Source organism: Falco rusticolus, chromosome 2 (genome assembly GCF_015220075.1).
Source record: "Falco rusticolus isolate bFalRus1 chromosome 2, bFalRus1.pri, whole genome shotgun sequence".
NCBI classification, from domain to species: Eukaryota; Metazoa; Chordata; class Aves; order Falconiformes; family Falconidae; genus Falco; species Falco rusticolus.
This window is the reverse complement of record NC_051188.1, coordinates 24339809-24356699: the sequence shown is the minus strand read 5'-3', so window position 1 is coordinate 24356699 and position 16891 is coordinate 24339809. Positions and strand designations below refer to the sequence as shown.

General features: G+C 38.2%; 1 protein-coding gene across 1 annotated transcript in view; it reads right to left on the bottom strand.

Moving 5' to 3' along the window:
- The window catches only part of FRY (FRY microtubule binding protein), a 217736-nt gene extending 202812 nt beyond the window's left edge, over positions 1–14924 (bottom strand). The window contains exon 1 of the mRNA XM_037377269.1: positions 14760–14924. The gene's annotated coding sequence lies outside the window, so the exon portion shown is untranslated. The remainder of the gene's footprint in view (positions 1–14759) is intronic.
- Positions 14925–16891: the final 1967 nt, after the last annotated feature.

Here is a 16891-nt window from a genome sequence, read left to right as displayed (position 1 = left end):
ACTAAAGTTTAGTAAATAAAAGCTAAAGGAAATCGATGTTTGATAACTGATTTGTGTTTGGATGATACTCTGTATGCAGAAATACAGATTTGAGGCTACAAAACTGGTCAAGGAAAAATGGGTTGTCTCACAGGAGGAATTATCATTAGCTTTTTGTTTAATAATACGGCAGCAAATCTTACATTTCATGTGCAGTAAGCTACGTGTTATTATGACTGCATTAGAGCTGTCATTCTCATTTGCAGCTGAGGAAATATTTGTGCTTATCAACAGTAGAAATAAAAACAGGTTTCCTAAAAAGTGTTCTCAATGTGTCAGCCAGTGTAGGCTGGCTCAGAAAATCTGTATTATGAAAAAAACCCTAACACTACAATGATTTCCTGTCTGGTTTGGTAAAGTAACTTCCATATCAGTGTACACTGATTCACAGATGTCCCACCATGCTATACATACCAGAGTAGAATGGTATGTAAATACCTCCAAGGGAGAATGAGGCCTCTTAGCCATGTATGCTGGAGGAACTGCAATGGCAAGAAAGGAAAGTTTGAGCTTTAGGAAGTTTGTAATCACCACCACTCAATCACTCATTCATTCAATTAATAAAGCCTCATCCTTCTTCTTGCCTGGGGCCCACGGAGCCTCCCTCCTTGTTGCATTAGCACCTGTTTTGTGAGGCTGCCCAGCAAACCATGGCACAAACTTAGGTTACCTTTCATTTATTTATTTTCAGCCATGCTGCCACAAGGGACAAAAAGAGGAGTATGCATCTGGGACAAGGATATATGAATCGTTTCTTTTAGTGACTGTGCTAGGTTTCCCCTAGTTAAAATGTTCGCAAAACTAAGGTTACAAAGGCAATGTTTAGGCTATCTACTGCATTTTGGATGGGTTTTACAGGTGTCAGAAGTGTTTAAAGAAATAAAGTTGATAACAGCCAAGGTGAGTATTCTTGGGTACCTGCTTGCCCAGAGGAGACTGTTCAACAGTACATACCCATTTAGAAAATTTTTCTTTTTTCCCCTGTAAGCACTTACTACCTAGGTCTCATCCCCTATACATGGCAGAACAGTCACAGATAGGCAAACATATTGGTGCTATGAAGACTCTTAACCTCTTTCGGTTTGTATCTCAAATATGAAAGTTAAACAATGGAAGAAAAAGGGGGAAAAACTGAGGAAATTATACAGCTATTCAAACCCTCCAGCTGTTACTCAAAAATTATTTGTTTAATTTCCTGGAATAACCTGCTTGTCTTAATCCATACAATGTGAACATCTGATACGTTCTCTGCTTGAATTAACCCATTTCTTCCAGTCTAATGCTGTTACAGGCAAAGAACTGGGATTTTGATACTGCCTCAGCATACATAAAAACCTCTCTTTATTCAAGCATCGTTTTTCAGCAGTGGGTATAAGAGAAAAAAGTCAACAAATAACCAGTCATGGTCATACTCTCATGCCAGCAAAGAGATCATTTCAGTTTCACGTTGATTTCTACCCTTGTAGCAAACACCTCACTCAGAATAGTCCAATTAGGACTTAGTTGCCAGGCTACACCTGACCTTAGATAAATTTAAATCAGAGTATTAGATTCTAGTCATATCATGCACTACATCTACAGTTTTGATTTGCGATAGATAATTTAATATTTAATTACAGTCACATAAAAGAGAAATAAGCTTTCAGCCCAGACAATTCCTCACCTCTCTCAAACACAAACAGATAAAACAAAGAAGAGGATACAGCTTTTCCAGAGTTGCTTTCTATGCTGGTATGCTGATTTTAATAGATTAATATTGACAAGACATTTGGCTGAGTGTTTCAACTGCATTGTCTTTCAGCTGAAAGAAAATAAGCACATTTAATTTCTAGTCATACTCCTGTTTGCTAACAACAAACAAAATCTATGGTTAAAGCTGTAATCTGGTTCTAAGATAGTATTAGCCCCTTACTGTTTGATCCATAATGCAGAGTTCCCATACTAAGAGGGGATGCTGACTTATGTCACAGCATTTCATAAGCAGAGCAATTCATATACTAATTTACATTTGTAACAACTTCATGCTGATATTCCATTACATGATAGCTGTTGCAGCCGTATCTTCACGAGGACTTTAAAGCTGATCCTTCTCCAACAGAAAAGCAGTGCAAACCCTGGAAACAGGCATTTTCTGGCTGTGTAGAGGGTAGAGGCACAGCGCAGGAACCCAGCCAGCTGATGGGGCTCCTTGCAGATGGCTTCAGAATTGTCAGAACACACGGCTTCACCCAAGGGCAGCCCAGAGGCTGGGCATCTTCCAAATATCAAAGGCTGATGGCGGAACTTGCCAGAATTTGCACGATGGTAACACTCACAATTACAAAATCGTTCTTGCTATTATTCCACTGCAATCTGTGACATTAGGCTTAAGCCCTGGGTACAGTTGTAAGACAAAGACCTAGAGGCTATGCAGGAATTTTATGTAGTAGAGTGTATTATTAGTCCTCAATAAAACATGGCAGATGTCCCCGTTTTCCCTATTGTGTTCTGTGTAGAAAGGGCAAGCAAGCTAAGAACACGAAGGTTACAGATTTCAGGGATGATTTTCTATTTAAAGCCACTTCTGAGTGTTCAGTATTTTACATAAATTAAATTTGGTTAGCACATACTGTGAGACAGTAACAAAGCATTTCAGCTTCTGTAAAAAAAGTGTTACGGTTATAGAGAAAAAAATCAAAAATGTTTGGAACTTGAAAGTGCTTTTTAGAGAGGATCATTTTAATAGAAGTTTCCATCAGCTACGAAGAGTTTATTCTACACTTGCTGTTAAGTGAGGCCACTGTCCAAAGTGATCACAGACATTTAGGAAATCCAGTCTTCTTCCTTTCCTTATCATGAAAATTAAAGGATAATGAAAATTCTGTTTTTAATGGATGGGCAAATATATATATCTGTGGCCTATTAATAACATACAGACTTTAAAAAAATCCAATATATTAAAGTTGCATTGATCCAGTGCTGGATGAGATGATAGATCGGGCTGCCCTGTGGCAGAAATAGTCCCTTGCTCAAGACTCTGGATTGCTTATGTTACATGGAATTTTGTTAATGAAGAGGAAAAAAGAAAAGCAGCCCAAACTTATCTCACCCTTCAGCAAACCTCTCCTATGCAATGTAATGGGACAGACCTGAATTAGGTTTCACATGTCTTTCCTACATTGCAAGACACACACACACACAAAAAAAATGCAACAAAAACAACCCAACCAGGAACAGTGTTCCAGAAAATATTTTTAAATAAATACCACACTGAAAAGAAAGGAGGAGAGAAAATTCTGTCCTCTTGTGAAGATTTGATTTCTCAACTTTTCCTATGCTCCACATCTTCCTATAATGTCAGGCTCTACTTAATGCATGGTCACTTAACTTCCTCACATCCTCCCTGAATATTCATGCCTTAGGTTTTAACAGGCTCTGTGTTACAACCTGATACACGATGTGATCTCCAACCCCTGAGCTAGTACCTGCTAAGTTTTATATTGCTACCCACACAAACAAAAAGAAGGTAACAACTATCACCAGCCTTAGAATCCAGTAACAATATTTAACTCTTTTAATAGGTGTCTCCTGTTCTGAGTCTGGATAGTACTCCTACATCCACATAATGAACATTTTGTGTCATCTGTTACTAAGGGTGAGATTCAGATCATTTTACTTCCACTTCAGTTCACATCTGAGTGAAATCTATGTGCTCAAATCTTAGGGATCAAGACTGCCTTCTCTCCAGCATCATTTAAGTTCTGATTCAAAGGATGTGATCCAGACCAGGAGCTCTAACTTGCTTGTGGTTTGGGGATTAAAAAAAAAAATATGTATCTTTTGAGCCTCCCAAGGATATGATCTTCTGTTCTCAAGGGTGGGAGAACTGGGCTGCCTCTAGTAAGAGTGGGTTCCAGAACAGCAGAAAGCACTACTGCCCCGGTTCCTATTGCTCTAAGCTTCACCTGTACCCTTGTGTTGGGGCAAACTGTCCCCTAGATCCTCAACATTGACACCTGCTCACTTTCAGAAATGTAGTAGTCCAAAAGGCCAGGTATCGTTTACATCTTAGTTTTTCATTTAAGACAAATACGTAAAGTACCTATATTTTGCCTAAGTCTCCAGACAGATGGATCTTACATGTGTACTCAGGCCTACCTAAATTCAGACGCACAAATCATACTGTTTTCAGAAATAAGGGTACTTATAACTACTATTAAAGGAATTGAAGCATAGAATTTTTTATTGTTTGGTATCAGCTCACAGTATGCTTGATTATATGCTGAGCCTGTAGCTTTCCAACTCCTCCATATTCTCCCGAAAAGCCCACTTCATTTTCATGCGTGGCATGTTGTGCTGAATAGAAAAGCCACATTTAGCTATAATTTTGGAGTTCCAGTAACAACACAATAAATATAGATGGATCCCTAACAGTAATAGAAACATAACCTAGTTTTGTTCAACTGATTCTCTAAATTAGTGCTCTCAGTGTCATCTAGTGATCATAAAGGTATCTATTAAAGCAATGTTTGGCCAAAGAAGCACACAAACTGCAAGGTGTGAGCCTATCCTTCCGGTTTCCACAGAGACAAAAGCAGTCTTTACAAAAGCATCTGAAATCTTGATCTAAGATGACAAATGCATTCCACCTCCATCAGTCAGCAAATCATCCTCCTTCCCAACTATCACACTCACAGGGGAGTCAGAACCACATGCATATTCTTGATGTCTGGCACATGGAAATAGGTTTAAATTTGTCTGGCATGCTTTCAGTGCATCCCCTTTCATTGGAAGTGTAACATACAGATTTATATACACTTTGACTTAATTTTATTCTCTATCTCATATTAGGGAAATACTCATTTTGCTCTCTATATCCTTTGGCTGTATTTCAGCTTCCTCCGGACTACTTATAAAACTGTCCCAAGTGCAAGACCAATCAATAGGAAAATGAAGGTTTTCCACCTGAGGCCAGAGCTCTAGAAACAACAGAACACAACTTTACCAGCTACTCTGAATGCCCGACTGAGGCAGAACCTCAAAGACATGAGTTTCAGCTTCTGCTACAGAAGTCGGTAGCATACAAGAACAAACATGACATTGCTACAGCACTGTAAAGCACAGATGTGTAAATTATCTTTAAAACTTCCAGATATGGACACAAATACCCCAGACCTGTTTTGTACATGTTTAATTGTACAATGTTAAATTTCTGTACTTTTATTATAAATAATCATTTTGCATTTGAACAGTATTAATAACACCCACTTGCTGCATCTAACACTGCAATACAGTAGCATACTTCTTTCATAAAATAAGCATTTTTCTGTGTACAGACTTGGAACAGAGGTCTGTCACCTCTCTTATCAACTGCACTTGAATTAGTCGAACTGGTTACTCATGCTTTGCCTGTGCTCCCGAATCTAACTCCATATTGCAAATAAACAGTTTCTCTCCCGCTCTGCGCCCATCTCTTCTCCCCCTGTCCCTCTCCCACCTGCAGTAAGCAAAGCACTGCCTGGGAGAAATGAGAACAGCTGAGGGAAAGTTTTTCTACACAAGTTCATGAATGTGGATTTAGAAGCAGACTGGAGCTCCTCTTACATTGTCATGGAAAAAAAAAAAGACAGAAAGCAAGGAAAGGAACAGCTATCTCAACATTAAATAATATTAAATGTAATTTTTTTCCCCATACTCAGAGATAAAAGATGACAGCCAGTATACACGTAAAATAACAGTGAAAAGGAAAGAATGTGAGGAAACTCAGGGTCTAAACCACAGGAAGCAGTGGCCAACAGCAAGTAACTGACCCACAGCGCTGCCTCAAACAGCAAGCACAAGCAGGGGCTGACCCCTAAAGCAAGCTTTAAGGTAAGTGAAGAACTCCAAGTGCTTAAAGACTGAAAAGAGGGGAAAAAAACACAAAACATGAAAGGAAGAATGAGATTCTCTGCACCAACTTGCTTAAGTCAGAGGTATTTTGGGGTTCTCTTTCCTCCACCTTGTTTCCTGAAGAAGTGTAAGAACCTAACCAGTTAAAAAGCACCACCTTTTTAAACGATGATATTAAAAGCTCCCGATTTTACGGATTATTTTCCTCTGACTTGTTAAGGCATAAACTGCATGATAAGATGGCATCCAAATCCTGCCTTAATACTGTTCCTGGACAGGAATGGAAAAACATTGTACTGTTTTACACTGCTACAAACCTGACACAATTTATATAGCCTGCATACCAATGCTAGATTTAAGGGACTGTGCCTGTGCATTATATATATTTTTTTAAAAAACAAAAATAAAATGTGGCTAATAGAACTGTACAGATGTGTATTGATTATTCAAGATCAGGATACTCAGTGGCCACGCTTATTATTAGTACAAGCAAAACAAGAATGAATTAGAAAAACATTTTAAAATTTGGACAAGATTCTTTGCAACTATGTACTGGCCAGAGTTAACTACAATTTTAGACTAATTCGACAACAGTTAATTTGCAAGAATGACAGTAGATGCATTCAAAACAGTATTGGCAGAAGAGAATAGTTCTGCCCCCTTTGCAAGTGCTGTAATACAGGCTGAATGACAAAAGACATCATGTGTTTGAAATCTGCTCCCTTTAGGGATCATGTTGCTGAAAGTGCGTCCCTGCACACAGCTGCAGTGGCCCAAGGCTCACCAGATAAATACCATGTATATATATACACACACATATTACTGTGTGCAATCAAAGTAAGGAAAGATCACTCCTGCAAAACCAGAACAGAAACACATTTACTTTTCTGAGTGTCAGCTGTGCAACTGGTAAAATTTAAACTAAGACGACACAACCTTATTCTGACTAGTAACACTTACGAAAACAACTGAGAAAAATTTAGTGTTAGTGTTAAATGAAAGTGCACAATAACCTAGTTTAAGTCAGACACTCACTGCAGCAAGTACATATTTTGGCACCTGCCTGCCCACTGACTGTGAATGTTAATCAACTCTTGTATCAGCTCCCTCAAGAAAAGGAAACACCCTTCCACTCCTTACTGTCTTCTACTGCTATCTCCATATAGGGCTTCAGAACTGAGGAATTTATTTTACACAAAGTCAATTAAGAGCTTAGTTAGAGAGAAAAAAGCTTGCCAAAGGGAGATAAATCCCGCAACGCTCCCAAAACATAGCGAGACTCCCACTGAACTCTTCTAGTAATTCATTCCAGGGTCAGGGAGGTGCATGAACACCATCGTCCACCTGCTTCTTGCAAGTTCAGCTGCAGGCTTTATAACCCCCAAACTAAGATGAGCAGCAAAATATTGAGGAGCAGTAAGTTTTTCATCTGGACTCAGGACGATAATCCTGAAATTAATCTAGATTCAAAGATACTCGAACAAAGACTGTGCAGCCCTGTTGCAGTATCCTCACACGGCTCACATAACTATCCTGACATTTCAGATTAGTTTCAAGAGGAATTTCAAGAACTGATGCCTGTGATAGCACAGAATACCATGATCTGGCTTATCTGTGGGAAGTCAAGCTGTTACCAGTCTCTAGGACAGGCAAAGATGACAAATACATTCCTGAACCCTTCTGTAATTATGCAAACGTCCAAGAAAAAGTGCTAATACTATAGAAACTAGTTATTTTCAGGAGGACTCGTATCACTAAGTACTTCAATCAATTTGCGTTAGGAATCATTACCCTTACATTTTTCATAGTTAAGCACTAACATTGTCATGTTAGCACTATAAATCTAGCTGATAAAGTGACCCTGCATCTGAGAACAACATTCACCTGTGGAAGTGAAGAAGTATGATAGCAAGGATCAGACCTACTCATGGCGCTTTACACTGCTAGTCATATCATTTCTATCTTTCTTTGGTCGAGAAAATTATTTGGGGCTATGCTTCCAAGTCTTGACTCAAAACAGTGGTGTATTAGAGAAACAGCTTTTTCAGCATAGTGTGTAAATGTAATAAATACTTTTGGGGAGGGTGGAAACTAATAGAGGGTTCCAAGGGGACCTAAATAACCTGAGATCCCCTTGGTTCCTACACAGATTGGAAGTACACAGAGAAATGGGTGAAGTTCAGATCACATTTCAGGAGTAATGGAGATTCCCACATATGCTTCTCAAGTGTAACAAGCAGGGCACATCTGCTTGCACGGGAAAGAATACAGCACAGGAGCATCAAAAGAGGTAAGTATAAACGAGGGTCATCTGGACCAACTGTATACAGAAGGATGCAGTTTTCCTGCTAGCTGAAGATAGGCTTTTGGAAAGTACTGGAGTCTTGAGGAATTAAATCACAAAGCCTAGTTTCAGCCTGGAAGCTGAGACTCCTGTACCTCTTTCACAGTCAACGGACAGAGCCACTGATTCAGGGCTAGGAATAACCTCTGCCTCTCCACTAGCTATACTGAATTATATAATACATATAATATAGCAAGGTTAAAGTTAGCTTTTGGCAGTGCCTGTCCCACTGTGATAGCAATATTCCTCCTTTCTTAGTAGAAGATGGTACAACTCATCTATTCCAATGTTAATATTTCCTTCTTGTGAGAAAATCTGAGTTTGGATGAAACTAGTTCAGCTTCACCTTCCAGGTGCCTTTATAAAGCTGAGAAATTCCAGTCTACAAGAATCTGTAGATGATGATCAATTAATCTTGCAAATTTCTGTTCTAATTTACATGACTGAAATCTTGAGGCCTCACAGTATAAAAGTTTTGTTGGTTTTTTTTCCCTCCCAGACCTTGAAAAATTCCACAGGCCTCTTTTTCGAACTATCTCCTTTATTTATACTTCAATTGTTAAGTGGAAATAGCAAGGCGCTGGATAAAATACTTTACTAGCACAGTATTTTAGCATCACACTGACAGACAAGCTAAACAAGCTTCTTAAATTATCCCTTGGGCTTTCCTTCAAGTTACTACCCTAAAGAGTTTTGTATTTGTAACCCTACAACATGTGCTCGTATTACCTTCCATGTAGCAGCATTAAAAATATGCTTTGTTGTACCATCAGTGCTTAACCAGGCAATTCACACATGACTATCATGCTGTAATACTGATTCACCTTCATTATTTACTAATACCCCACCAACCTGGGATACCCTGTAAAGCAGTAGGAATGCAGAGGATACTTAATAAGTGAAAATTTTACATCATCCAAATGCTTAAAAAACTAGAAAAAAGCTTTGAATCTACAGAATTCTTAACTCTCACACAGAGCTAAAACCTCAAGTATCAACTATAAATGAAGATTTGAGAGCCAGATTTTTTACAAGTACTGTATACAGTCTTTCTGCTATACAATGTAATTTTTTTAAAAAAAGAAGTATCAAATCTTAGAAAAACGTACATATGACATATCCACAGGTTAGCTTAGGTAGGTCATAATACTTTCCAGAGAAATAAGAAGCTGTATGTCAGTCATAGGAAGATACAGACCTGCCATCTGTGATATTTTGAAGGCCTCATTTACACTGTCCAGCCTTTCCCAGTAAAACATCAGTACTGAAAAATCAACAAAATTCCCTACTCTAGCTGTGATATATGCAAAGAAAAGGGACTGGTTTTCTCTCACCTAGCTGCAGATGTTCAAAACTTAAGTTGCCAAAGTCTAAACTCCACCTGGGTGGTGGTGGGGGGGTGATGGTAGTGGTGGTGAAGAGAGAGATAGGTAGCTCTGCGAGGTGGAATTCATCTCCTCTGAGGACAAGGGAAATTGCCTTTTCCTTTAATTGCAGACTTTCACTGAGACTTAGACATTCTTAAACTTTGTATGCTCATACAGGTGAGATGAAAGAAATGCCACATCAAGACCTTCTGCACTACGGTCATTGTGAGTGAAGCAAAATAAACTAAAAAGGACCAGCAAGGCTGCTCTGGTGGGAAAAGCCCACGTGTCAGTGCAGTGTTGCTGGGACTAATGACTTTTTTGTGCCCTAAGCAGAGGGCAGAAGCAGGTCTTCATCTCTCATTATTTGTTCTCTCATAATTTTTTCATACAATTCCCAATTTCATTGTATCATTATTTTAATCAGGGATGGCAAACTAATGGGCTGAACATTCTTTGATGGTCAGGGTGCTGAATAAAGAGATGCTGAATAAAGAGATGCTCTATGTAAATGCTTCAAAGGGGTTTTATCTTCCAGTCTCTATGACAGTGCTGAAGAAACTGGAAAAAAAAATACAATGATGAGATTCTTACAGCAATTTTGGATTTTTCTACTTAGGTACCAAATTTATTCAAAATTGGGAACTGAAAGCTTACTGTTTCATCATGTAACTCTGAATAACAGCACCACTAGATTGTAAATGCATTCCTATCAAATCCTCTAAAGGCAGGTGTCTAGCAGCAGATCTCTGCTGCTGTTATTGTTGAAATTGCACCAAAATGGGCAATCTTGATTTGCTAGTGTACATTAACTCCCACATTAGCCAACGTGTGTGTGTATCTATCTGAAAGGATGTACAAAAATCCACTGAAAAATAAATCCAAATCTTTCTGCAACCTGAGCTAAAATTTTTCAGCTTACTTTCTGGAAACATAGAAAGTAGGTCAGCACACATCCCAAAATAGCACATAAGCACTGAGAGAAAGTCGTGTATCTGTATCTTTGGACTTTTTAGCTCATTTCTCTATGGGGGGAATGGAGAATGAAAGCCTTTCCTTTATTCTACTGTATGGAGGAACACATACAAGAAAAGGCCCCAAAATCTTTCACCTACATGGGGGTAATGTTATCTGTTTTAATCAAAGTAAAACAGCAATGAGTGGAACCATTTAAGCTTAATCTAAATATAAGCAAGGGCAAAGTCAGGAAGTTTTAAATGTGTTTAAAATGTACTGGGTATGTATCACATCCTGTTCCTTGTATCAAAACCCTATTTGGTAAAATATTTACTTTGGAAATAATAGCATACTTTCTGTGATTTTGTTGTTCATCTTATGATATTTTTTTTTAAGTATTTGCTGTTTCAATAAGAACTGCTGCCTATCTTGTGATATCTTCCATGCTATGCACACTCCTGAACAAAAAATATTTTCTTTAATACCAGATGCAGGTCTCCCACTTTTTATTTTTCTTTTTTCCCCCTTCCTCTTTTTAAGGAAGTAAAAACACAAGCAAAACCAAAATTATTTAAACACTCAGACACCTTATATCTATAAAGAGTCTGAAGAACTCTTCTGGGATTAATATTAACAAACTCCTTTCATGAACTACTATGGTACCTTAAGAAGAAAAGAAAAACAAAAACCACTCAGGCAATATTAAATGATGCTTATCAGCCCTAAAATGTTATTACTTTATTCAAGTCAATAGAAATACTGTTGGCAACAACATGATGAATGATGCTGATCTGTTTCCCAGAACAGATTTCAAGCTAGAACACTGATATTTTTAATTAGGAAAAAATGATACTGCCTCCCCCAGATTCCAAGTGTCAGTCTTCGTTTGGATCTCTGCACTAGATTAACACAAATGTCTGAAAGATACTGAGCACTGGTAGTATGACCTTTTAAGTCCAGTGATTTTTATGCAATCAGCAGGAATCTCTAAAAATAACAAAACAAATCTATTTATAGTTCTTCCTTTTCTGGTTGTTGTTGATTTTTGGTTTTGTGTGTTGGGGTTGGTGTTGTGAATTTTGTTGGGTTTGTTGTTTTGTTTTGTTTTGCTGTTTTTTTAAAAAAAACTATTGGTCTATCTATTGGTCTATCCATGCTCCATCTCAATTCTTGGGCACATGGCACTCACATATTCCCCTGCGTCAGTCCAACCCATTTTAAATATCGCATCCACCAGCTTGTGAAGTACTAAGATCCACGTGTGTGTATATATATATATATATAGAGAGAGAGAGAGAGAGAGAGAGAGATTAGGTAACTAGAGAATTGGACTCTTTTGCAGAGCTTAAGTCTCTCCAAAAAGGGAGATCGAAATGGAGAACAACTTACTGAACCTATAGCTACTGGCATCTGCACTTTTGTTTGACACTCAATAAACCAATGCTTGCCATCAGAACTTAAGTAAAAATCAGGACCTTCGTAGGTAACACAAGCTTCACAATGAAACAAGTGAAGAAACAATGGAGGTTCTCAAACTTCAAAACATGAAGTCAAAGCACTAAAATAAAATAAAATGGTTGAGGTTTTATGTCCTGTCAGGTCTCGACCTTGCAAAATTTTGAAACTCTAACCTAGCAACCAAAGTGCATAATTAAACACGTTTAATTGCATTCCTAGATTACTGCCAGATAGCTTGTCACATGCCTTTGTGAGTCTAAACAGTTTTAATTCATTACTTCCAAAAGCCAAATGCACAGAACTGACAAGAGTTCAATTTAGACCTGGAAAATTTATATTAAAATATCATAAGATCTAATAAATCAAAGAGCATAAGTTTATAGTGCAGCATTAAAATAAATAAAGAGGAAATAAGGCAGTTATGAGTAGCAACAGATATGACCTCCCCTAGCTTTCTCTTGCTGATGCCAGCAATGCCACCCTCCAAAACCTGAGAGAACCTATGGAAAGATTAATCAAACTTTAGTACTGCTAATTTTTCTGATGTGCTACCAGTGTAATTAAAACCCATCACTGTTCTAGCTAAATGGACCTAAATAATTTCCTCCTTGCCCTGGAATTTTTCTAAACTGTAAAAGACAAGAGATTTCACATGAGCACATCACATCAGTTGGTCTCATCTCCATTTTAGAAAATAAAAGCCCATGAATATGTTTGCATATTCATGTATTTCCAACTCTGAGTTCAAGGACATTTACAAGACACCTGCTAATATGCCAAATTTGTATTCATTGGAGTGGGAAGCCTGCTGCCATGAGATACTGTTCTCACTCAGAAGTCATTAGTTTAATCGCTGAGAGGTAGTATCTTCTTAAACCCGCTTTGTGAAGGAGAAACTTTAGTATCATCACTTGTTTCAAGGCACAGTAAAACAGGTAAACTACTCCAGAAGTGGTCAAATCTAGTATTTTCTGAGTTTGCTTAACTGGGATGTAGGAAGTCCTAGAATTAGTCGCAAGGTAGTCTAGGAAACAGTGCTCTCATTTTCCAGCTTAGAGTCTGTAATTACATATAGCTGTACTTTTCCAGACCAGAGTCACCACTCATTCCATCCTGGCTCACGTGGTGCAACGATACGTGCTCAATCTTGTATCTACAGCCCTAGTGACTGTGCGCTAGACTCCTGTGGCTGCCTTATTTTAAATGGGTTAGATGTCTCCCTTACACCCTTCAGTGACTGACACACGAATTTCAGCACGTTCCAATGGTACCCCAGGTTGAAAGTGCACACGCTGCTGTGGAGGTGTGTCCTAGAGCCATACCACAAGTCAAACTGAACTTACAGACTTAGCCATACGGAGCCTTTTTCCCATCAGCATGCATGTAACACAACCCAGCTGCACAGAACAGCTTATCTTTAGGCAATGAAAATCACCATCTTCATAATGGTCATATAAATCTAGAATATACGCCACACATTTACAGATGTCTGTGCTCTACAGCATAAATACACCATTCTATTTGTTTTGATCTGCATGGTCTTGGATATTAAAAAAAGACTACATTAAAATAAAATAGGCACTGAATAACAAATGGTATTATAATAATTGTCCCAATGTACTGAAAACCATCATACAAAAATCTAGAGAAGCTGAAACAGAAAAATCTGTATTTAAGCAAACAGCAAAAACCATAAAAATAACTACTCAGATTGAAAAGTCAGAGAAAAATCTGTAATTAAGCAATCAGTAAAGAACATAAAAATAACTACTCAGATTGAAAAGTCCGTGGTCCTGTCAAGAGCCTTTATAGTACTGCTCTTTAAAAGTAAAAGAAAATATTTCACTCTTCAGTGGAGTAGAATTGGGACATTATGGAAGCCAGTACTCCAGGAGAAATACTGCTAACAATGTAATTTGGCATGACTTACAGCCAATTACAGGGCAAAATTAATTGCCCCAAGAATTCTTATTTTTATATAGCCAGGAGGACTAACTGCAGCTTAATACACGCATCCAACCTTTGTTAGTAGGAAAAAAAGGTTTTGTTTTGTTCAAGAGAAGGACATCGATGAATTTGTACTCATGTTGCTCTGTGTATTTCCCCAGGTCCCTTGAGATATAAAAGCATGGTAGCAATTGCAGCTATTTCAGATACTTATTTAGTACACATGGAAAATACTTATTCATCTGTTTTCAAACACATACAACCAAATATAGCCAACCGTTTTCTGTAAGGAATTTCAGTCCCAGGAAGGCTTTAGCGAAACACTTGCACTGTATCTGATTAGTTTAAACCCACAAGTTTCTTCAACTCCTGGTAATAGTTTGCCAGCTTTCACTAACATTAAGACAGAGTCCATAAATACTTGTAGTAGGGTATGTGCACATTCTTATGGCACCATGTGATGGTCTTAATACAGCTTTGTAATTCATATGTAAAGTGAGGCAGTAAGAAGCCCAAACCTGTCATTGCTAAATGCTAAATTAAATTCATGCACAGAATCCTGTTCCGTAAGAACTCCATATACATGAGCTTCCAAATTCCAATACACGTTTTATATTTTTCACCTATACAAAAGACTTAACTATTTACTAAAAAACTGTAATAGTTGCCACATGTATTCAATAAAGAAATGCATTCATACATAAAATTCACTATCATTCTAACAGAAAAATTCCACCTAAATCCTTAATCACTAGATAATGAACGCAAAATCTTACCTTTCCCTGAAGCAACAGTTTCCAGTACTGATCTCTTCTAATGCTTTAATTTTGCGATGTAATTTTCATTAATAGTTTTCTAGTTCAGGCAAAGATGGGTTAACTGTAAGCACCCTGGATGCTATCTTGCTTGCTTCCTGGAGATCACTGTTTTGCATTGTGAGCCATCACAACCACCTAGGGAAAATAAGAGTTGTCTTAACCTTCAGTCACCTGGACACCATGACATATTACTGCTCCTCATTTAAACAAAAGATTAAACAAAGTCCAAGTCTTAAAGCATGACCTTAAAGATTGTATTTATCTACCAAACATTTTATAACAGATGCTGTTAAATCAATTATTGCATACTTTCTTTACACTGACAACACAAACTAGACCTTTTTTAGTTTTTATTTTTTGGTAGATTTCTAGTCAGAAACTATAAGCAACAGAGGAAACTGAGTTATGCTGTAATTCCTTAAGCAGAAGTAAAAAGAACAGCGTCTCTGGAAAATAAAAATGCTGAGAGTAGGAATCTACTTTTACTATTTGGGTATAACTACAAGGTCCCTATTAGAACAGGAAACATCGTACTTTATTTGGTGCAATTACAGGCATCTGTCAGCCAATTTTGTATCTCAGTTGAAACTGCAGGCTCACAAACAAAAGTTAGTCACCCATAACCATTCTTTGAGACAGGCTATGTACCATTTGCTCTTATGCTCTATGGAAGTGGCACAAAGGTAGCATTGCAACACTCCCTCACCTAGACTGGCTGAAATCTCATCAGCCCTCAAAAATCCCAACACAGACATGGCTTTTGGATAGCAGGACTGTTCTTATTTGATATCAGGTTTATGACCTGGCTTCCCTGGTCATAAGACCAAAGGAGCATGAAATGGTCTCTGATGCTCCTCCTCTGAGCAACACACTGATCATATGATGCCATGTTACTGTCAGTGTGTCCTAGGTTTTAATGTCATTTCAAAAGGTAGTGATGGAAAAGAATCTGAGACTTTTGAGCAGATCCCAGCATGCACAAAGGTTCTGAAGCCGAAACTGCCACCTGCACCACATCCATGTTCAAAACCACTAGCAGCAGATGTGGGTACTGCCCTTCAGAGAAATAGCACTGTCTCATGATGGATATGCCTAGAGGCCCATAATGCTGAATTATCAAAACCAACTGGAATTTTGCAACTGTAAGGACAGTTTGGATGTTCTCTGTGAGCTCAAGGAGTGATGCTGCTACATAGATCTGTGACATCAGTAAGACACCTTGTTTGCTAACTTGAATATGAGATGCAGTTGCTCAGAGCCTTGTCTAACCACAGCACTGAATACCTCTAAGGACAGTCTCACAACTCATCTGGACAACAATAGCGCTGACAGAGCAGGCTTTTGAACAGCATATCTTAATCTCAATACTCCAGACTCATGGCAGCAAACCGGACAATCCAACTCCAACATTACTTGACCTGGTCAGCCCCATGAACTGTTTGATAAGGCACTTAATTAAAAGATCTACTGAGTTGATATTATCAAATTATACTCAGTTTTCTGCTATCTCATAAAACGGTGTTTTACAACCCTGTCTCCTCTGCCACCCTTTCCTTAACAACAAGAACCACCCTTAACAATACATGGTGAAGTGATGAAGGGCTCATACATTTGTATTTCTCTTTCTTTCCTTCTGGACTTCCATAAAAACCACAATTATTTTTAAGAAGCACTACTGCAAATCTGGATAATTCTCTTCTTGTATATTTATGCAAGAGTTCAGGTTTCCCAAACATTAAGAGAACTATCAAACTGTCAACTGAGTCAAAACTCATTGAGACAGACAGGGCAATCATGGCTCGCATCTGCTCCTTCAAACTTTCTGCAAATTTGGGTATCTTTTTGTATGCTATACTCAAACATTTTTAAGATAAGGCCCCGTTGTTTAGATGCCTTTTGGTTTTAGAAAATGAGATGTGACAGACAGTAGAGCTAACAGGTTCCAGAAACTGCTCTAGTTCCTCATCTGCCTGCTGAGGAGACTGCTCGCGTCTGCGAGACACTGTCAGAGACTTACAAGATTTCTGGACAAAAATGAGTTATTCCAGTAACACGGAATACTTGAGGTTATCATAATCAATACAACAGAG